The sequence below is a fragment of the Peromyscus leucopus genome, chromosome 19, assembly GCF_004664715.2.
Source record: "Peromyscus leucopus breed LL Stock chromosome 19, UCI_PerLeu_2.1, whole genome shotgun sequence".
Classification (NCBI taxonomy): Eukaryota; Metazoa; Chordata; class Mammalia; order Rodentia; family Cricetidae; genus Peromyscus; species Peromyscus leucopus.
Window position 1 is genome coordinate 69,699,290 of NC_051079.1, and position 22,725 is coordinate 69,722,014.

Below are 22,725 nucleotides of genomic sequence, written 5' to 3' on the forward strand. Positions count from 1 at the left end.
ACATCACATTGGCTGGCAGGATGTTTCTGAGCAACAGACAAGTCACACGCTTGTCCACAGCCTCGCCTTCATAAGAACATCCTGCCACAGTGACCAGTACGCCCACCAGGCAGTCTCAGGGCCTACGTCAGACAAGGCGGACACAGGAAGGCCCCTCCCTGCCCGTGGTCCACCAGCTTCCATCAGAAGCTGCTGGCTCTGGTCTATGTCACTGCAGAACTGGGGGAGAGGGCCACGGGCGCTGCCAGCTCTGTCCTGCACCTCAGGTCATCATACACACACACACACACACACACACACACACACACGTAGTTAGAGGGTGTGGTGAGCATTCATGAGGTAGAAGCTGAAGACAGGCAGCATTTGTACAGCACTGTGCTAGATATTGACAGTGCAGTAGGAGAAATGTCCGCAGCGCATGCACTTCCTGTTAGAAGAGACACTCCTCTGCAGTGCTGTTCTCTGGAGAAACGCTATCAGTTTATCACTGATCTACGGTCTCTATCCAGTTACTTTAATTTACAAGGTGAAGTAAATGCTGGCTGTCACTTTTCTCTGCACCAAGGGACAATGAAGCATCAGTCATTGTAAAGATCATTGTTCCCTTGGAAACACGTTCAAAGAAAGGTAGAGAGACATGAAAAGTCTATCATAAAAAGATGAATCAATGCTCAACTTTTTTTTTTTTTTTTTTGGTTTTTCGAGACAGGGTTTCTCTGTGTAGCTTTGCGCCTTTCCTGGAACTCGCTTTGGAGACCAGGCTGGCCTCGAACTCACAGAGATCCGCCTGCCTCTGCCTCCCGAGTGCTGGGATTAAAGGCGTGCGCCACCACCGCCCGGCAACGCTCAACTTTTAAGAGGAAATGTGATATGTGTGTGTGTAATATCCATCTATCTATATAGATAGACATAGATATAACATATATATGACCGAGAAATTACATTCAGAACCGTAAGGAGGCAAAACATTCATTTAACAAAATGGACAAAATAATGAAAAAGTCATTTGAGAAAAGTAGAGACCACGAGTATGAAAATATATTCATGGTAATGTTTCCTAAGGGAAACACAAATCACACTGGGCTGATAGAGTACCACACAAACTCCTGTGCACAGCATGTGGGGCTGCAAAGCCCCCATGTGGGCAAGACCATCTGGTAATTTGCTACAAGGTTAAGCAGGCCTGTGACATAGTATCCCATATGTTCCTCTTAGGGATTCACATTTGGTGTGATATCTAATGTGTTCCTCTTAGGGATTTATTAAAGGAAAAACTAAACAAGCACTAATGAATGTTGTGGGCCACCATTCATGGCGCCCCCAATTACAACAACAAAATCTGGCCTTTGCTGACCTGTCTATGGCTATAAGATGAGAAGATTGTGGCCGACCTGATTGTTTTCTCTCTTTCCAAGGAGATGCCATTTATCTGTCAATCTGAGTGAAGAACACACACACATAGGCACCAATATGGATAAAACTCAAAGCCATTTGGGCCATGGAAGACTTTAGACACAAGAACCGAATTATATTATTCTATTTATGTATGTAATTTTGTGTGTGTGCATGAATGTGCAGTTCATGTTTATGCAGAAACATAGGGTGTGTGTGTGTGTGTGTGTGTGTGTGTGTGTGTGTGTGTGTGTGCTGAACTGAAGTCAGCCTCCAATATCATGTCTCAGGCACCATCCACCTTGTTTTTTGAAACAGGTTTTCTCACTGGCCTGGAACATGCCGAGTAGGTCAGCCTGGCTAGCAGCAAGCCCCAGGGACCCACCTGTCTCCCACTCAGACATTTACATATGATTTTTGAAATGATAAGTTACAGAACACGGACAGCTATGGTCATCAGGGAGAGTTGGGGCCTTTACAAGATGCTCCATATCTTCATGTTGGTAATTTCACGTTTTGTGCGTTTATCAGACTTCATCAAGTGTCCACTCGATATGGGATGGGGGGGGCTTTGCTGAAGGTAAACACCCAGCAGGTGCTGCTTCCCACGGAGGCTTTTCCCTCCTCATTCTTCTCCCCATGGCAGCATCTACCCCGTGCTACAGGAGAGGAGATGTTTCTTCTTTTTTTTTAAAGTAGCAGCTATGGATAAAATAATTTGGCAAAATGTTGCTGGTTTTAAGGATGAACAGTAGGCACACAGCTTGTCTCAGACTCATCTCTGTTATTCTAACTTTTTTTTCCCAGCCATATGACAAAATGTTTGATGGCCCTGATTCCAGTCCCCAACTCTCTGATGGGAGACTGTGAAGTCCTCTCACTGAAGAGAACTCCCCGATTTCCTGACTTGGGGTGTCATCTGTGTCTAGCTTGGCCACTGGCCTGTAATCTCTGTAAGTGGATAAGACACAGGTATCTGTAAAAGCAGCTGTCTGGATCCCTGTTACCTTGTCCTTCATCTGGGGTACAAGTGTGCTCTGTAGCATGAATCTTAACAGGTCTTACATCAAACCTGAAGCCAGGTATTGGGGTGAATGCTGAAAGATCAGAAAAGCATAACAAGCCACAGCCACCTCACCTTGCCAATTCCTCAGCTGATCTTGTTTCCTCAGACTGGAAACCTCTGAGTCCTTATCCAAATGGATCTCAGCTGAACTGCTGCTCAAAAGCCTAAAAGCTTAACCAGACTAGTTCCTGGTTTTCAGGCCTTATATACCTTTCTGTCATCACTTCCTGGGATTAAAGGCTCTTGTTACCATTCCTGGCTGTTTCCAGTGTGGCCTTGAACTCACAGAGATCCAGAAGGATCTCTGCCTCTGGAGTGCTAGGATTAAAGGCGTGTGCCACCATTTTCTGACCTCTGTATCTAGTGGCTGTTCTGTTCTCTGACCCCAGATAAATTTATTAGGGTGCACAATATTTTGGGGAACACAATATCACCACAGTGCTCTGCCAGCATCTGATGCCAGCAGGGACCCTCTGCCACCACCCGCCCCCCCATGCTGGTGTGAGCCTTAGAGCTCAGCCTGCCCACAGTATGGAGAGTACAGAGCTGAAGTCTTGAACACGTGCAAAAGTATCTCACCCAATTTCAGCTTCAGGTGCTGAATAGAATTCCTATATCACTTCTGTTGCTCAGATATAACACTCTAGCCAAAAGCAACTTGCAGGAGAAAGAGTTTATCTAAGCATACAGTTCCAGGTCACTTACAGTCCACCAGGAAGTCAAGGTAGGAACTTGAAGCAGCTAGTCCCATCATATCCACAGTGAAGAGCAGAGAGAAGAGAATGCACACATGCCCGGTGTCTGATAGCCTTCACTGCTTCTATATGGTTCCAGGCCCCAAACCAGAGGATGGTGCCATCCACAGTCAGCTGGGTCTTCCCACATGCATGAACTAAATCAAGGCAACCTCCCCAGACATGCCCATAAGCCATTCTGATCCATGCAGTCCCTTAGCGAGACTCTCTTCCCAGGTGACTGTAGCTAGGGTCCACTTGACATTTCAATCTAACCATCGCAGGCAGTATCTGAGAATCCAAGTTTAAAGTAGAGTTGGGAGGATTTACAGCCAGGAGTCGCAGCTTCACACTATGTGCACTTCTGGGTCAACTTAATCATAGGAATCAGTGATCCCTGTGACTCAGAAACTCAACTTCTGAATTTCCAATGGTTTCAAGAACAGTGGCTTTCTGGAGTCATGTCAGCTACAGGGAGTTTATCAGATGTTATTGGACTAGACATTGTTAAAATATATAATGGAGTTTTTATCTGAATCTGTCAAATGTTAATGGACTAGACATCATTAATGTAATTTTTGGCTGTATGTATTGTATATACTTATTCGATAGTTTTTCTTGTATTAGTTATAAGCTTTCTTTAATTTTAGACAAAAAGAGAGGAAATGTGGTGGTATTGTGTTCCCCAAAATATTGTGTACCTTAATAAACTTATCTGGGGTGTATCTCCTCAACTCATCAGTGCCTACAGACATGTAACAGAATTACCGGTAATGCAAAAGACTTTCCCCCAATTTTACCCATTTTTAAAATATGTGACCATATAGGAGATAGAGCTGATCTCTTTATTGTTTACTTTATACATGTATACAGCGTGTATTGATCATACCCACCTGCCAGCACCCCTTACCACATCTTCCTCCCAACTTCTTTTCCTCTAATTTATTTATTTAATGTGACCAAACAACAGGAAAATATAGATGTAGGTGTTCCCACCAGAAGCAGGGGTTAGGGACTTGGGAGTTTACTTCTCTACCCCATACACTGCTCCGTCAGGAAGCAACATGAGCACTGTTCTGTGCTACATTCCTCACAACCCTCAGGAAATGTATCCTATGCTCTGTAAGCTGGCTCCTGCAATCTGTATAGAGGCAGCAATTCGTGAGTGAGCGCTAGGCACCAACCACAGCACTCATCCTAACATCCACCCTGGTCCCAGGGCTCAATAACGTCCACCCCGAGGCCAAGGATTAACACAGGGCTCTCCCTAACACCCACTCAACCCTGGATGTTATACAGGATGAGCATGAGTTATTGGGCTTATCACTTTATGAAAAAGTAATCAAGTGTGTGTGCCTCAGACCCAGCAGCGTGCTTTGTAGCCATGCCTCCTGTCTTTCTACTTGTGTGACTGTGTGTGCAGGAGTGAGGACTTCAGCCACCCTGAAAAGCTCTCTCATTCTCCCAGAGTCAGGTGTCATACATGAGACATTCTGTCCTCTCTGCCTGGGGTAAGCACAGACTAAAGATGTGGGGGTCTGGGGATCTGCATGCTGGTAGCAGGCGGCTCTTGGGAATCACACCGCTGTTCCCTTCCCAGGCCACCAGAATTGGCCGGAAGATGAACTTCGTCCAGCAAGGGATAGCATCTGTGAGGCACAGGAGAGGGTAGTTGTGGCTGTCCCCAGGCTGCGGGCACTCCTGATCCCATTTAATCCCTGAAGGACCCCTCCCCCTGGTCTAGTATTGTATTGTTATCTACATCTCTACTTCAGAGACAGGTGATCTGTGACTCATCTGAGGCTTAAATGAAACAACAATGAATCAGACCGGAATCATCCGGGTGCTGGTACCCTATCAGTAGTTATAAGACTGTATGGCTTGCATTCACTCCTTAAACAAGGTATTTTATTTAAAAGAATGAAGATCAAATATAACCCCAAGTCATTTCCAATATCCTGTAATAAAAACTTTAATAAAAGAACCTCCATTCTCCTGCAATCTAAACTCCTACTATGACATGTAATGGTAAACTACGAAGACTCAAGGCTCTGGTCCAGAACAGTAAACACCCGTTTCTTCTGTGCTCAGCATCAGCTGCGGTACCACAGAAGGCCAGAAGGGGGCGGTAACGACACACAGTGGAGCTCAAGGTTCTGCAGAGTGGCGGCTCCCCATTGCAGTGCACGGTCCCTGGCGTGCCTGCCTGCTTCAGTTACCAGAGTGTGGGAACAGAGCACACTCACTGAATTCAAAGGCAATGAAAGGTTGCCTTTTTCCACGCTCCTATATAGACATATTCCATCCATCAATAACATGAGACAAGGGCTAATAGTGGCTAAATTAGGGACAGATTATGAGTTCTTTCAGGATGCTGGGGGATGGCTCAGTGGGAGAAGACTTGCCTGGCACAGGCAGGATAGCTCACTGGTAGAGGGTTTGCCTGATGTGGGCAGGACCTTGGCTTCAGCTTCCAATTCTACAAAGAAAAAAAAAACCCAATTCCTCTAAATACAGTAATTCAAATAAACATTTTAAATCAACGTAGGAACTTTTCAATTGTATTGCATATTCGTTTTTATGATTTAACTTTGCCTAACTATCTTCCTGGTAAAATATGCATAAGGTTCAAAGCAGCATGTATATTTATGATGCAACAGGAAAGGAATAATGTCCAGGATTCACAGCCGAGGTCCATGGAGGTGACTGCATTAACTGAAATGGTACCCAGGAGCGGAACATCTGGGCTGGAAGGCAAACAGATCTACTGCTTCTGTGCTGACCATGTCCATGGCCCTTCAGAGCACAGCCACTCTCTCTGCTGATGGGCTCAGATCTCCTCCTTTAAGATGCCCTATCAGAGGTGCACCAGGACATGTCAGCCATGGGCACAATGGACAGGAACCACACTTGCAGAGAGGGTAGAAGGGCAGGCAGAGAGTCCTAGCTGAGGGTCGAGTGCACCACACTTGGGAGTGAGCCCAGTGCCTTCCAAAGATCACCTGTACTCACTCACCTGGTGGTGGGAAGCAGTCACGACCCCTCCATCCTCTATAACTGGTTCACAGAGTGGAGAATGATGGAGCTATGAAGAAAAGAGAAAGGTAGCCCGTAGAGACGACACAAGGGATGAAAATGTGGATTCTGTGACAATAATGTTCAAACTCCTAAGTAGTTCTTTTACTGTTTTGTTATTTATGTACATCTGTGTTTTGTCTGAATGTATGTCTGTATGCCACATGTATACAGTGTCATAAGAGGGCATGGGATCCCTGGGACTGGAGTTATAGACAGTTGTGAGTCCTTATGTGAGAGCCAATGTTCTTAACTGCTGAGCCATCTCTCCAGACCCAAAGACATATATTAAAGGTTTATTTTATGTATTTTATTTATCTCACTATGTACCTTTGGCTGACATGGAGCTCTCTATGTGGACCAGCCGGGCCCTGAACTCACAAAGACCCATCTGCCTCAGCCTCTGAGTTCTGGGATTAAAGGCCCTGAGCGTTTATTAAGGAACTACCAAATGTTGGTAGTTTATAAAACTCTGGGGACAAAGCATGGAAACTGCTGTGCTGGTGAGACACTGGTGCTAGAAATGCAAGGAACGTCGGCTTGGGAAACGCAAGTCCACGTCACAAGCCTCCACGCAGAGTCTCTCGGTGCACCTTAGAGTGAGAGCACTTCTTGAAAAGCCACAGCGGAGTCAAAGTTTGGGGGATGCTCGGGTTTCCTCACCACGATGTGTAACTTTCAAAGTGAATGCATTTTTTTTTAAAAGGAAACAGTTACGAAGATAAAATTGAGGGCCAGTGGGATGTCTCAGAGGGTGCGGGTGCTTGCAGCCAAGAACCAAGACTGAGGGCCTGAGTTCAATCCCCAGAACCCACAGTGGAAAGAGAGAACTCTCTCTAGCAAGCAGTCCTCTCTCCTCTACCTATGTGTCATGGTTTGTTCAAAAACTGAACAAAATTAACATGAAAATTAGTTTTTCTAAAATTGCCCTAATTGGAAACTTCTATAGGTGAGGGTGGACAGCTCAGGACTTGGCCTTCCCTGCTTTGACCCTACCTCAAGAGGAGAGTCCATCAGGAAGGATGCTGCTTGGTTCTTTAGTATAAGAGGTAAGAGCCAGTGGCCATGGTCTTCACTTCCTCACTTCTGCCTGATTCCTTGTCTTGGGATGGTTTTCTCTGAGCTGATGCAGATTTTCCTTTTTGGTCTTTGATTTTAGAAGTTTACCAGCATCAGAGGTTTGCATTTAGAGTCTGTCAGGTAAGACCTTGGTGGGGTTGTTGTTGTTGTTGACTGCTGTTGAAAACCTGGCTGTAGTTTTTATTTGTTTCATGATAATAGTGCAAAGGTAAAGGCTTGCCAAGTTCAGCATCATGGGAAAAAAGCATTTTCACAGAATTTCAACCCAAGAATGAGTCATTGGGGAGTTTAGAACTCACATCCCTTTCCCACTTTCTTTCATTTGTATGTGAGGGTTTAAATGCGTGTGGGCATGTGTGTGTGGAGTAAGTGTGCATATGTGTGTGCCTATAGAGCCCCAAGCTTAATGTCAGGTGTGGTCCTTGATCACTCTCTCTTTATCCACTGAAGCAAGGTCTTGACATTGAACACAGAGCTGTCTGGTTACAATTGGTCTGCTGGCCAGCTTGCCCCAGGAATGCTGTCTCTGTCTTCACAGACCTGGAATGATGAGTGAGCTGCGGTGTACCCCTGGGATTTACAGGGGTTCTGGGAATCTGATCTCTGGCCCTCGTGCTGGAACAGCAAGAACCTTAACCATTGGCACATCTCTCCATCCTTGGAGCTTACAATTCTTAATCCAACAGATCAGATCCAAACAAACTTAATGTTCGTGGGACAAAGCTGATGTTGAACTGTAAAGAAAAGTCTTTGGTATGTAAATGCATTTTCTCTCTTTGCCTATTATCCATCAGTGAGGTGATACTGTGTTCCCCAAAATATTGTGCACCCTAATAAACTTATCTGGAGTCAGAGAACAGAACAGCCACTAGATACAGAGGCCAGAAAATGGTGGCACTCACACCTTTAATCCTAGCATTCCAGAGGCAGAGATCCATCTTGATCTCTGTGAGTTAGTTCAAGGCCACATTGGAAATAGCCAAGCATGGTGACTCATGCCTTTAATTCCAGGAAGTGATGGCAGAAAGCAGAAAGGTATATAAGGTTTGAAAACCAGGAACTAGAGCTGGTTAAGCTTTTAGGCTTTTGAGCAGCAGTTCAGCTGAGATCCATTTGGATAAGGACTCAGAGGCTTCCAGTCTGAGGAAACAAGATCAGCTGAGGAATTGGCAAGGTGAGGTGACTGTGATTCTGTTTCTCTGATCATTCAGCATTCACCCCAGTACCTGGCTCTGGGTTTGTTTTTATTAATAAGAATTTTTAAGATTCGTGCTACACATCAGCAAGCAAATTCAGGTAAGTTTGAATATTTCAATAATTTGCTTTATAAATCAACCACAGTTTCTTATAGTTACCTAGAACATCTTTGCAGGTGAGCCCTCTAAATGCAGCTGCCCTCTAGTCCTTGGGGGTCCTTAAGTGAGTATTAGAGATATAATATGCCAACCTTTTTCTCCATGGCAACTGACAATGACAAAATTCTTATAGTAAAGATGAAGAAACAGGTAGGTGGGCTCCAATTCAAGAAATGCTGAACTGTCTAAACTCTATAATGCAAGTGTACTCTGGCACACACCAGCATGGGGAGACTCCTGCTAAAGTGCTCATTCTTCATTAGAAATATTAAATTGGACATGTATCTATTCCAATGTGAATGAGTTCAAGTTGAGAAGACCTATAATTTTGCAGCAGGTAAATTAATGAGACATTTAATAAGACAATTATTTGATTTATTTTTGCCATATAAAAGTTGGTGGCCAAAAGATCACTTTGGCCACCAAATATTCAATATTTTGCTATAAAAATAGACCAAAACCCACTCTAGCCAACTCTATCTTCGTGAACCAGTGAGTCTATTGAGGTTATTCACACGAGTGTGGGGGATTCAAAGGCAGCTCCATCATCCAAAATCTCATCCCAGTATAGGTTGCACTCATGAAAGCTGCCTCCCTAAAATTTCCCTGCACAACTTTCAGACGGCTTCACTGAAGAGTCTCTTGCTCCTCAGGAATCGTCCACTGCTTATAGAACATTAGAGAGACACCTCGCTGTGCCATGTAAGGTTCTGAGATGTGGGAAGTTCCCTCCTCCCTCAAGGGTGGACTGTCTCAATCCAGAGGAAATAGCTGCACAGCAGCCTTGGTTTACATACAATCAAGAACTTTCAGCACTAGGTGGATACATAGCAAGAAGAGTATACTTGTGTGTTTCTTGTTCTGATGATAAATGATAATACAGAAAGAAGCATGATAATACAGAAAGAAGCATTTTAAAGTATCTTGCTCTGATTTGTATAGATACAGATCTTTTTAAAAAATATAAAAACTGTAAATTGCATCCTTTTAGTTGACTTAGCACCTTCTTTTGGGGGGAGGGGTTTGGCTTTATTTTTATTTTTTTATTATTAAGAAATTTTCAGCCGGGCGGTGGTGGCGCACGCCTTTAATCCCAGCACTCGGGAGGCAGAGGCAGGCAGATCTCTGTGAGTTAGAGGCCAGCCTGGACTACCAAGTGAGTCCCAGGAAAGGCACAAAGCTACACAGAGAAACCCTGTCTCGAAAAACCAAAAAAAAAAAAAAAGAAATTTTCTATTCATTTTACATACCAACCACAGATCCCCTCCCCTCCCTTCTCCCACCTTCCAGCCTTTCCCCTCATCTCATCCTCATTCTCACCTCCTCCAAGGCAAGGACTCCTGTGGAGAGTCAGCAGAGCCCAATACACTCAGCTGAGGCAGATCCAAGTCCCTCCCTCTGCATCAAGGCAATGTAAAGTGTCCCGCCACAGGCAGTGGTCTCCAAAAAGCTCTCTCGTGCCCTAGGGATAGATCCTGATCCCACTGCCAGAGAGCCTCTTAAGCAGATCAAGCTACATAATTGTCTTGCCTATCCAGAGGGCCTAGTCCAGTACCATGGGGACTCCACAGCTATTGGTCCACAGTTCATGAGTTCCCACTAGTTTGGTTTGCTTGTCTCTGTAAGTTTCTTCATCATGATCTTAATGCCCCTTGCTCATAGAATCTCTCTTCTCTTTTTTCAGCTGGACTCCTAGAGCTCGGCCTGTTGTTTGGCTGTAGATCTCTGGATCTGCTTCCATCAGTTACTGGATTAAGGCTCATGTTTTTCCTTCTGAGTCTGGGTTACCTTACTCAGGATGGGGTTTTCTAGTTCTATCCATTTGTCAGCAAATTTCATGATGTCATTGTTTTTTACTGCTGAGTAGTATACCATTATGTGTATGTGCCACATTTTCTTTATTCATTCTTCAGTTGAAAGGCATCTAGGTTGTTTCCAGATTCTGGTTATTATGAACAATGCTGCTATGAACATAATTGAGTGTCCTGGTGGTATGATTGAGCTTTTCTTGGGTATGTACCCAAGAGTGGTATTTCTGAGTCCTGAGGTAGACTGACTCCCAATTTTCTGAGAAACTGCCATACTGATTTCCAAAGTAGCTGTACAAGTTTGCACTCCCCAAAACAGTAGAGGAATGTTCCCCTTGCTCCACATCCTCTCCAACAAAAGCTGTTATCAGTGTTTTTGATCATAGCCATTCTGACAGGTGTAAGATGATATCTGTGTCATTTTGATTTGCATTTCCCTGATGACTAAAGCAGTTGAGCAATTCCTTAAATGTCTTTTGGCCACTTGAGATTCTTTTGTTGAGAATTTTTTGTTTAACCCTTTTTAGCTCACTTTTTCATTGGATTGTTTGGTATTTTGATGTCTAGTTTCTTGAGTTCTTTATGTATTTTGGATATCAGCTCTCTATCAGATGTGGGGTTGGTGAAGATCTTTTCCAATTCTGTAGGCTGACATTTCTGTACAATAAAGCAACCTCTGGAGGCATCACCATCCCTGACCTCAAGCTCTACTATAGAGCTATAGTAATAAAAGCAGCTTAGTATTGGCATAAAAATCAACATGTGAACCAATGGACACAAATTGAAGAACCTGACATTAATCCACACACCTATGAACACCTGATTTTTGACAAAGAAGCCCAAACTGTACAATGGAAAAGAGAAAGCATCTTCAACAAATGGTGCTGGCATAACTGGGTGTCAACTTGTAGAAGACTGCAAATAGATCTCCATACACAAAATTCAAATCCAAGTGGATCAATGACCTCAACATAAATCCAGTTACTCTGAACTTGATAGAAGAGAAAGTAGGAAGTAGTCTTGAATGCATTGGCACAGGAGACCACTTCCTAAATATAACACCAGTAGCACAGACACTGAGAGCAACGATTAATAAATGGCATCTCCTGAAACCGGGAGGCTTTTTTAAGGTAAAGGACACAGTCAATAAGACAGCACCTTCTTTTACCCTCACTTCTGACATCACAGTTTAGGTAATAAATGGTCCAGTTGCCATGGTTACAGGGTGACAGCCCTACTTCAAATGAGGATTGTTCTTTCCTTGCTATATTTGCTGTGTCATGCTTCCATAAAGCACTCCCACGTTGAAGATTGACTGATCAGGGAGTAATTTAGATGATCTCCAGTCAAGCAATCATAGTACATTAAGGATCGCAAATACATAATAAACAGTATCATATGAAAAGGAAATCCAAATGGAAACAAGAGATGTCCTCCTAGAAAATGGAGCATTCATGATTAACCCTAGTCCTCCCTCTGAGCACAAATGCTAACCCTGAGCCGTGTGGAAGAGCCCTGGCCCATCAGCAGAGACAAAGAGGGAACCCAGAGCACTCTCACCTCACTTCTTGGTAATGAGGCAGCCCTCGGGCATCTCTGAGTAGAGAAGCATCATGGGAAGGAGGCTGAAGCAGGCTCACATGTGGTAGGTAAGGTCCAGAGTCCTAGGATATCATACCCCAAATATCCAGCCCGCGGTGGAAATCACTCACCACCCCTTAAAGGCAGAAGACCACTGAGCAAACAAAAAGATAATCAGTAGATGGTGAGGTCAAGATCAAGGTGTGGGACTGGAGAGATGGCTCAGTCATTACAAGAGTGCACTGCCTTTATAAAAGACCTGAATTTGGATTCTAGAACATCCATCAGGTGATTGCAATGGCCTGTAACTCCAGCTCCAGTGGGATCATTGCCCTCTTCTGGACTCTGCAGGTGATGGAAGGCCTTGCCGGTCAGAGGTTGCAGTCTGTCATGGCCTGACAGCTTTCTCTAAGGCTCAACAGCATGAGGACTCCCTCTCCCCAAACAAGACTTCTTGCTCTCTACCTGCCCTTATCTGGAGAATATCTGAGCCTGGAGGACTGACCTTATCTGAAAGCTGTCTGTAAGCCTGGATGCCTGATTTATCTGTAGGGTGACCCTGGGCACAGTTTCCTGCTAGAAGCCTTCCTCACTGCTGCGCACATGATAACGGGGGCTCGCACTAGGAGCTTTACTACAGGACCCTGCTGCCACATATGAAGCCTTATGATAGGAGTGTGCCACTTAATGTAAATTACGGTTTGTCCCCAAGCTCCCCAATCCTATATATTTTCTGTACTCTGTAATAAAGTTGAGCTGATTCATCAAAGCCATCTCCCGGAGAGCTGTCTCCATTGTACCCACAGTTATCTGAACCCTGTTCTCTCCTTCTGCTTCTTCCACCCTCGTGGACCAATGCAACAACAATCAGGAGGAAGAAGCAGAACCACATGCAAGCATATTCACACACCAACACACACAATCAAAAAATAAAGTAAGTCTTTTGGGGAAAAAAAAAGAATCAAGATGCTAGACTAAAGCAAAGTAGCCTCACAGCAATGCTTCAAGGAGACACTACAGCATGGATAAAACATAAATCTTCATCAAAGGGCTTCAAATACCAGGACCATAATGGGAGATATGAGGAACCAAGGTCATAGTTCAGAACTGAAGTTCTAAATCATGCAATTAGTTAGGGTCTCTTCAATAGTGGTTGTAGTCAAGGTAAACATGGTCATTGTATAGTTCAGTGTTGCTAATACCCCGTTGAACAAGCATATAGGCCTACAGGTCTCTGAATTTCTATAAAATCTCCACACTGAAGCAAAGGATGTTAATAAAAGGCATTGCTACCTGGTAGGGCAGAGCGGGCGTCATAGCTGATTCGGAGCCTGCTTTCATCTTCTGCACATGTAATCACCAGCCTTCCAAATGGCTTTCACACTTTTCAATCTCACCCTCAACTCTTCATTTTCTTATCTTTGATTCTCGAAGTAGCATATTTAGCACCTACGAGTACACACTGTCAGGCTGAAAAAGATGTTTGCATCTTGTTATGAATTTCTGAAGATTATAATAGTCAGCTAATTTATTTCTGCCTCCAGATAAATCCATTGTATTTACTCAGCTCTGATTTGGACTTGGGATCCCCAAATTAAGCATATTCATGTCCCAGCTTCCAAAAAAAAAAATAAGCAACTTGCATTTGTTGGGCATTTGGATTCTCTATAAGGATTTATTCAGGTCATGGTCACAAACGCCTAAGTCAGAGAAGGACGCAGTCCTCAGCACATGGAGTCTCAGGTGAAGAGACTGAGATGAATGCCTTGTATCTGCTGAGAGTTACATCAAGTAGTGGCCAATACTGCCACCTTGACAGGAGTAGAATGAACTAGGAGACTAGCTTCTAAGCATGCCTGTGGGGGATCATCTAGATTAGGTTAAGACCCCTTAGTTGATAGCACCATTCCCAGACCAAATAAAAGGAGAGGGTGGCCTGAACACCAACATTCACACCCTCTCTACTCTACAATGTGATCAGCTGCCTCAAGCTAGTACCACCAGGACTTCTCTACCCCGATGAGCTATAACCCTAGACTATGAACCAGAATAAATGCTTCCTTCCTTATATTGCTTTTGTTGGGTATTTTGTTTCAGCAACAAGAAAAGTTGTTTAGATGTCAGGATATCACTTTTCACCGAATTCTGATATTTCCTACCCTTACTTGGTCTATTAGCTATGTGTCAAGACCCCACAGGATGTATATTTCACCCTAAATATATGGGACGACCTGTGTCTCAGTTACTTTTCTACTGCTGTGAGGGAACATCATGATTGAGACAACTTATAAAAGAAAGAATTTAATTGAGCTTACCATTTCAGAAGATTAGAATCCATGATGCAAGAGCAAAGGCCTAGAGGTAGGAATTGCTGATAGCTCACATCTTGACCCATAAACAAGAGGCAATGATAGCTAACTGGCCATGGCATGAGTCTTTTGAAACCTCATCTTCCCCCAGTGACACACCCCCAAGGCCACCCCTCCAAATCCTTCCAAACAGTTCCACTGATTGTAGACTAGGTATTCAAACATGTAAGCCTATGGGGGACATTCTCATTCAACCCACCACAACCCATATCCTCCACTTGTGTTTATTATACCACATCCATCTCTTTAAACTTCTTTCAAAGTCTAGTTCAAAGTCCACTTCATTCATAACACCTCCCAAGAGCCTTTGCACCTGAATCATGTATTAATGTCAAAGGAAGTCACTGGGCCATGTGTTTAAAATATGGAGTACTTTGTTATTTTATTCAACTCACATTTATATCCTATTTGTTAGGTTTTTAAAAAAACTTTTTCTCAGCATGGATGTCCCTGAAATTTCTTTGAATTTGCTAAATGACTGTAATTCATAATACAGGCACGTAGAGGATGGTTGCTAAGTTATTGATTTCACTCAGCATGGGAATGAAAGTCTTCTCGCTGGAAACACAAGCTATTAACAAGTTATAATATTTTTACTTTAAGAATGTCTGCTCTGAGATCTCATGAGCTGAGGTAAAATTATGATGCAATTCTCAAGAAGAAGGAAATGAAGAGGTGGTGGAAGAGGAAGACGAGGGGGAAGAGGAAATATGTTTCCTTTTAAAACTATAAAAATTTAGATTTAAGTGTGAGTTATGGCTGCGTGTATTTATGTGTACCACATGTGTGCTTGGTGCCTGCAGAGGTCAGAAGATGTCATCAGATATCCTGGAACTAGAGTCAAGGGTGGTTGGGAATCACCACACGGGTCTGGGAACACAACTAGGGTCCTCTGCAAGACCAATCAGTGCCCTTAGCCACTAAGTCATCTCTCCAGTCCTTCAAAGGTGTAATTATTTGCAATTAAATATAAGGGAACCTTTGAACCACAATGCTACTCTTGGAAGTCAAGCTGTGGACAATGTTACCAAGCTACTGCAGGAAGCTCTGGTAGATGCTTCTGGGAAAGTCAATATATTGGATACAATGAAGTTATCAGTATCACTTGTTTTAGAGAAGGGTACTTCCAAAGGGAGAAACTAAATTCCAAGTGAAATCCTAAACTTGTCAGAGTCCTCCAACAATTTTTTTTTGAGACCAGGCTGGCCTCGAGCTCACAGAAATCCATCTGCCTCTGCCTCCTAATTGCTGGGATTAAAGGTGTGTGCCTCCACCACCCTCTCCAACAATTCTTGACATCTTGGGCTTGGAAAAGCTGCCCTCTGAGGACCGCCAGGAGCATGAAAGAATAAAGGGCATTGGTCCTGATAGCCCCACCCCCCATTCAGCTTTTTCCAGAGGAAATCAGAACTAACTTGCCTTCTCAGATGGCCTGTGTTCCTGGCCAAATGGGAGCACCATAGGGAGACTGGAGCCTTGTTCGATTATCATCTACACACAATCATGGAGGCGTTGGGTGAAAAACAGGCCTGGTATTGAAAAGGATGAATAATGCAATGAAACAATTGGGAGCACCCATGGTTCTGAGCAGAAGCAATAGTAGCCCGGGCAGGGCTTTGAAAAACATCCACACAAAAATGATGGCTTCAGACCCGCAAGGCCAGGACAGGAGAATGGAGACGTAGGCACATTTGAGGTTTGTGTTATTGGAAATAATTTCTAAGGTTTTGACAAGTAGGTAAGTGAAAAAGTTACCTAAACTAATGTGAGTCTAGAAAATAGAGATCAGTCTGAAAGGAGCCCTCAGTGACCCCATGCATTTCAATAAGTCGACTCCAAGGGTGCACAGGGAATAAATGGATCACTGCAGCACTGGAAATACAACTTTAAGACATTGCACCCGTGACTCCCAAGTCCTGCCTTCTACCACGTTTCTGGTACAAGCATGCTCTTCAGAGCATCTGCCATGGAGAGGAGTCCACGGGATGGAGGTGGGTCAGGCACCAAGAGTTCAGAAGGATGTAGAACAGAGTCTGGCCTGTTTTGCTGTTTCCTAGCACTTTTTTTCTTCCCTGTTTGACTAACTCTCAGTCAAATGAGTCATGTGGATGCTTGTTGGTCTGCATTTGGTTCAGTGTATACTTTCCCATCTTTGTGCCTCCCCTTCTTGTCTCCAGGGCAAGCAGTAATTCCATTAGTTCCACCCTCCTCGCTCTTTATTACCTAGCTCTTGTGTGAACACTCAGAGGAATATACGGTTGGTGAACTGAATTGGACATTTCTTCAGCAATGTGATTGGGTCCGTAGGCTGCCATCACAGGAGAAGATACAGGTCCTGTGTGGAAAGTGTGCAAACCCCGACAGGACTGCTCGCTTCTGAGGCGTAGAAAGAAAAACACAAGAGTGCTAACAGTCAGGTCAGAGCAGTGTCTGCTTTGGTCCTAGTCTAAGTTTTCACTCTACACACGCAAAACGAGTAAGACCGTAAGGTAGGCGACACGGGTCCCATACACGCCATGGCAGAAAGAGAAAAGAAGTGAGCCTGAGGAACTGGAAACTGCCATGGCTTTGCTCCTGCCCATCATCTCTGTCAGAACACTGTTGGCAGGGGAGGACCGGGGCTGAGAGACTTGCAGAAGCTGGCGCCAGCAAACGGCACAGGCTGCCCAAAAACAGTCAAGAAGCTGTTAGTACCCAAGGCCCTAGGCAAATGAAAGAAATGGATCTGTAAACCTCCGGGATCAGCACTGTCTCCTCTGCAGCCCAGGCGGGCCTGGCCAGCACTCACCTGCCTCTCAAATCCTTCCATATTCCTAGAAAAATAATGATTTTTTTTTTCACAAGCATTTTCGGTCCTTGTGACTTTCACCGAAGGGCTCCTGTAAGGAAAGCTGTCCCCATGAGGCAGCCAGCTTGGCTTCTACTCTTTACTGTGACCACTGGGCAGGCTGCTGTTATTGCTCCAGAAGGGCCTGCAAATGGGGTGTAAAGGTCCTCATCCATCGGGTCCTTGGCACCCATGGAACTTAGGAAAAACACCCAATAGGCGAGTAGTCACCATGTCTGACAATTAGATGCCAGTTCTCCGAGTGCCTTCATGCTCCTCGTGGATCGAGTTCCTCCAGTCTGCAGAGTTTAGACTGTCCCCTGCTGTCCCCTGCTGACCCTTTGTGCCTCCCCAGCACAAAGGGTTGCTGTAACAAATACCTGAATAACCTTTTTTTTGAGACAGGGTTTCTCTGTGTAGCTTTGCGCCTTTCCTGGAACTCACTCTGTAGCCCAGTCTGGCCTCAAACTCACAGAGATCCGCCTGCCTCTGCCTCCCGAGTGCTGGGATTAAAGGTGTGCACCACCACCGCCTGGCCTGAATAACTTTAAAACGGGGTGCTTCAGGGTTCAACTTCACAGCATCACACTCGCCCACCGAAGGCATGAGGCCCTGGTTCTATCCTTGCCACAGCAAAAAGAAAAAAAAAAGAAGGAAAGAAGGAAATGTTTGTTGTAGCTGCACAGAGGAGGAGGGCTCATGTACAGTCACTTGGCTGTTGCTTTTATGCCTGTGACACAGCAGAATTCCCACGGCATGCGTGCGTGGTGGGGAAGCCTCTGACTTCATTGTGGCCAGAAAGCAAGTAGAATAGGCAGGAAGAGCCAGTGGTGTCCCAGAATTCTGTTAACTAGGCCTCCCGCCAGGCTCCCCCACCTAAAAGTTCCCCCACCTGCCGATAGGGGTATCAGCTGGTACCGAAACCCTTGTGGGACATTCTAAATCCAAATAAACCCCCTACTATGTCTTCTGTCAATAATGTTAATGTTATTTAGATGTACTTACAATCTGGGGGGCCTGTCCAAATGTGTCAAGTTTGATAAAAATCATCATTTGAATTGAGTACAAAATAATACTGCTTCTAAGAGGTCATTATCAATCAAATGTGTGTGTGTGTGTGTGTGTGTGTGTGTGTGTGTGTGTGTGTGTGTGTGTACACTCACACACTGGAAAGACAGCATGTGTGTTCTAAAAGTGAAAGAAAAGCAGAGCTGTGGTTGCCCTCTCCTGATCGGCCTGCTCATCCTTCTAACTGATAATGCAATCCAGAAGACAGGAGCAGCTCATCGCCAGACGTCTGAATATTCACGATGAATCTGTCTCTGGAGACGGTAGGAAATCCTATCACAGTAGATTTAAGATGCAAATCCATTAATCAATTGACTGTTTCTATTGTTAATGCTGTCGGCAATCATCAGAAGGGTCTCAAGCATGATGCATGCCGTCTCTGTACTGTTTTGCATTTAATAAAATAAATCGGTGGCTTTCCGATGTGGGAATCAGCTGCCTGGGACCTGAGATAAAGAAGACAAATTTCAAGCTACAGCTCTGTCACTCTCCAGCTGTGAACCTGGAATTTAAATATTTTCAGCTTCATGGATCCTATAAATTATAGATGGTGATAACTGACTGTCACAAGGAATCAACTGAGATAACATAGGTTGCAGTGAGTGACACACACTACTGTTAGCTCAGATAGAGGACCTGCTGTGTGGTGTGCACGTATGAACATCATATTAGCTATGAATTATCATTCTGTATTACTCCTCCTGGCTTCTAGTCCATCCCGCCTCTACCTGCCTCATCTTTTTCCTCTGTCAGAAGCATTTTTCTGTGAGTAAACAAAGACAGTGGAACTAAACGCAGGCTATTCACGGCTGCCAACCCTTGTGCATAAAAAGGGGAAGATGCTTTCCTTCTCTTCGAAGCCTACATGAGTTGGCTAAGCCCAGGGTTACCTTTAGAGGGTGGAGGCTCATTCCAGAGGAACATGTGAGGCAGGTTCTGGGGAATATGAACACTGTCTTAAAGAACAGGTTGTGAGGGTCTTACAGACTCACTCTGACAGAGTGTCTGACAGAAGCACCTTTAGGAGGGAAGGAAGGAATTATTTTGGCTCACACTTCGAGAGGACACAGGCCGTCATGTCGGAGAAGGCTCAGCAGCATGAGAGGAAGGCAGCTGCTCCCATTGCATCCTTGGTCAGGAAGCAGAGAGATGAATGCTAGTGTTTTTCTGGCTTTCCTCTTTCAGTCCATGCCCTCAACCCATGGAATGGTTCCAGCTACATTTAGGGTGGGTCTTCCAAACTCAACTAACCAAATCTAGAAACTTCCTTACACACACACACACACACACACACACACACACACACACACCTAGAAGTTTATCCCCCCAAGTGATTTCAGACCCTGTCAGGTTGACAGCCTGTGTCAATCATCACAAGGGATAATCTTTGCTTTAACGATGGTCCAACCAGCCAGACATCTGTCTCCATTCAATGCAGATGCCGAGGTCAATCAAGAAGATCTCAAAGGCTCGGAGCCCTCAGCTCTGCCTGCTGAGTTGTGCAGCCTCTTGTGATACATAGGCCAAGGGCAAATGCTTGGGTTCTAGGCCCTAATTCTACTCAGATTCCTCCCTTTGGCCAGTGGGACCCAAAGGTGTCCCTAAAAATGGCTTGTGCTGGTGGCTGCAGGGATGTGGCAGCTAAGAGTGAGATGGGAGATCAGAGAGGAAAATTGTATAAATGTCAGGGAGGAGTGTAGCAGGAATCTTAAAGGTTTTTATTAATAAAATCAAACCCGAGGCCAGTTATCGGGGTGAATACTGGAAGGTCAGAGAGACAGAACAAGCCATAGCTATCTCACCTCACCAGTTCCTCAGCTGGTCCTGTTTCCTCAGACTGGAAGACTCTGAGTCCTCATCCAGAATGAATTGCAGCTGAATTGTGCTGCTTCAAAGCCTGAAAGCTTAACCAGCCAAATGCTTAACCAGCCAAAAGCTTCTAGTTTCTGGTCCTCACACCTTATATATCTTTCTGCTTTCTACCACCACTCCCTGGGATTAAAGGTTGGCTTTCTGGGATTAAAGACATGTGTCACCATGCTTGGCTTTTTCCAATGTGGCCTTGAACTCACAGAGATCCAGAGGGACTTCTATCTCTGGAATGCTAGGATTAAAGGTGTGTGCTATCACTGCCTAACCTCTATGTTTAATATTGTGGCTTTTCTGTTCTCTGACCCCAGATAAGTTTATTAAGGTACACAATATTTTGGGGAACACAATATCACCACAGAGGAGAATCATAGAGAAGAGAGGTTTGAATGTTGAGTTCCAAATCTAGAGGGAAGATGGACCTCCAGCTTTTCCTATGCCCACCTGAACCCTTTGATCTTCAGACTGAGCCCTAGGGCAGAGGAGTTCGAAGCTCCACAGCCATCCCTCACCAGACAGAAACACTGCTAATGGAGCTCAAGTCCTGTGAAGCAGAGGAGCCAGTCCATCCTGGATGGGAGGTCGCCAAAAGGCGGGACAAGATGTGGGTGGCACCGGGCAGGGACTGCACAGCTAAAGAGGACTGGTCAGTGACACAAGCATTGCAGACAGACCAGAAGGCTCTCTGATGATGTGGAAATAAAGAGAAAAAGAAAGGAGGCAAGTGATGAAGGAAAGGAACCGAAACCCAATGAGAAATACCAAGTTGGTCATGAGAAATGGGTGGAGCTTCCAGGCAAACCCAAAGGGGGCAGGAAGGAGAGGGAACACTTCCAAACTCCTACATGATGTAATGGCCACCTTGGCAGGGTTGCTCCTGCCCACCCCAACACGCAGTGTCTTCCACTCTCACACTACTCTGCCCTCCAGATGAACCAGAGACTCTGGGAACCCTCAGCCACCAGCATTATCCAAGCTGTAAACCTCATGCCCTCCATAGCCATTAATGCCATGGCCGTCCAAGACGACCCCCATGCCTTCCATCCACAGCTTGAAAGGCAATGTGCTTTGTGTCAATGACTCATGATAGATGTGGACGACAGGCTGGGCTATGCACAACATCCAGTTAAAGAGGTGGTTGACAGTGGCATTGTGGTCATGATGGAGAAAAGCCTGCCCACCTAGCCAGCCCTCTTCTACCTAGTGATACTCATAGCTAATGCATTATTATCCGTATCTCAGGATGTAAAGGGCAATTCTGTTTGAATGGGAGTGGGGGAGCAAGTTTCTGAATGTTAACTGGTATTGGATGTATGCCTCCTCATGTAATGGACAGTCTTCATTGTCAACTGGTCTACTTTGAAATCACCAAGATATACACCCTGAGTGTCTGCAAAGGTGCTTTAGAGAGATTAAACTTGGGGGAGAGGATCACTCTGCACATGGGAAGTACCATCCCCTGGGCTGGGGTCCCATACTGAATAAAAAGATTTTTAAACAAAGCCCGCTGAGAACCAGCATTCACCTCTCTTCTCATGACTGTGGACACAGTGTGTGATCAGCTGCCCCATGCTCTCTGCACTATACCACCCCACCATGACCTGTATCCTTTCTTAAACTCTGAGCCAAGATAATTAAGTCACTTATCAGGTCTGTTGTCACAGAAGTGAGAAAAGTAACTGGTATCACAGCTGATTCGGAAGACTCTAAATTTTCTTTCAAGGTGCTCTGTCTGCACCACCACTTTTTAACCTCTGGAATTTCTGTCAGAATCATAGCAGCCAGAAAGTGCTTGATACAAAGAGGTGACTGTCCTCCAGCAGAGGGACACCAGCAAATATCCCCAGTTGTCCCCATGGTGACTTGCTTATTACACCGTTCTCCTGCCTACTATTTCTATCCATGGGTGGAAATTGTAGAACGAGATTAAAGCTTAGTTCCTGTGGGAATTTTTAATATCTGAGCATGTAGTTAATCAACAGGCACCTCAGGCTATCTTCTGTGAACACATCTTGATGCATTAACAAGCTCTTGTTGCTCCTGGCATCTTCATGAGCAGCCTTCAACAGTGCGTCACAGAACGGTGGTCAGAGAAGACTAGAATGCTCATAGGCACAACTACCCTTGTCTAGACTATATCTGCACATCTGTGCCTTGGCCTGTCTGGGACTTTGTATTAGCAAGAAGACTTTTGTTTGTGGGGAAAAGTGAGTTTCAGAGAATAATTTAGATTTAAATTCTAAATCATCAAAAAGATGTAGAAAGGGGGGGAAAAGAACAGGCAACATAATACAGCAAGCACTCATAACCTTGAGGCTGATACAAACTCTGCCTCAAGAACCTTCTGACTTCCTGTCTTCACACCCTCCTCTGGCCACATCAGTCCATTCAATTAGAAACACGGTTCACCTGGGGCTGACCACAGTGGGACTGGACATCTGTTTGGGAGGATAGACAGTTGCCATGGCAAAACCTGAGTGAAAACGATTCAAAAGGAGGGA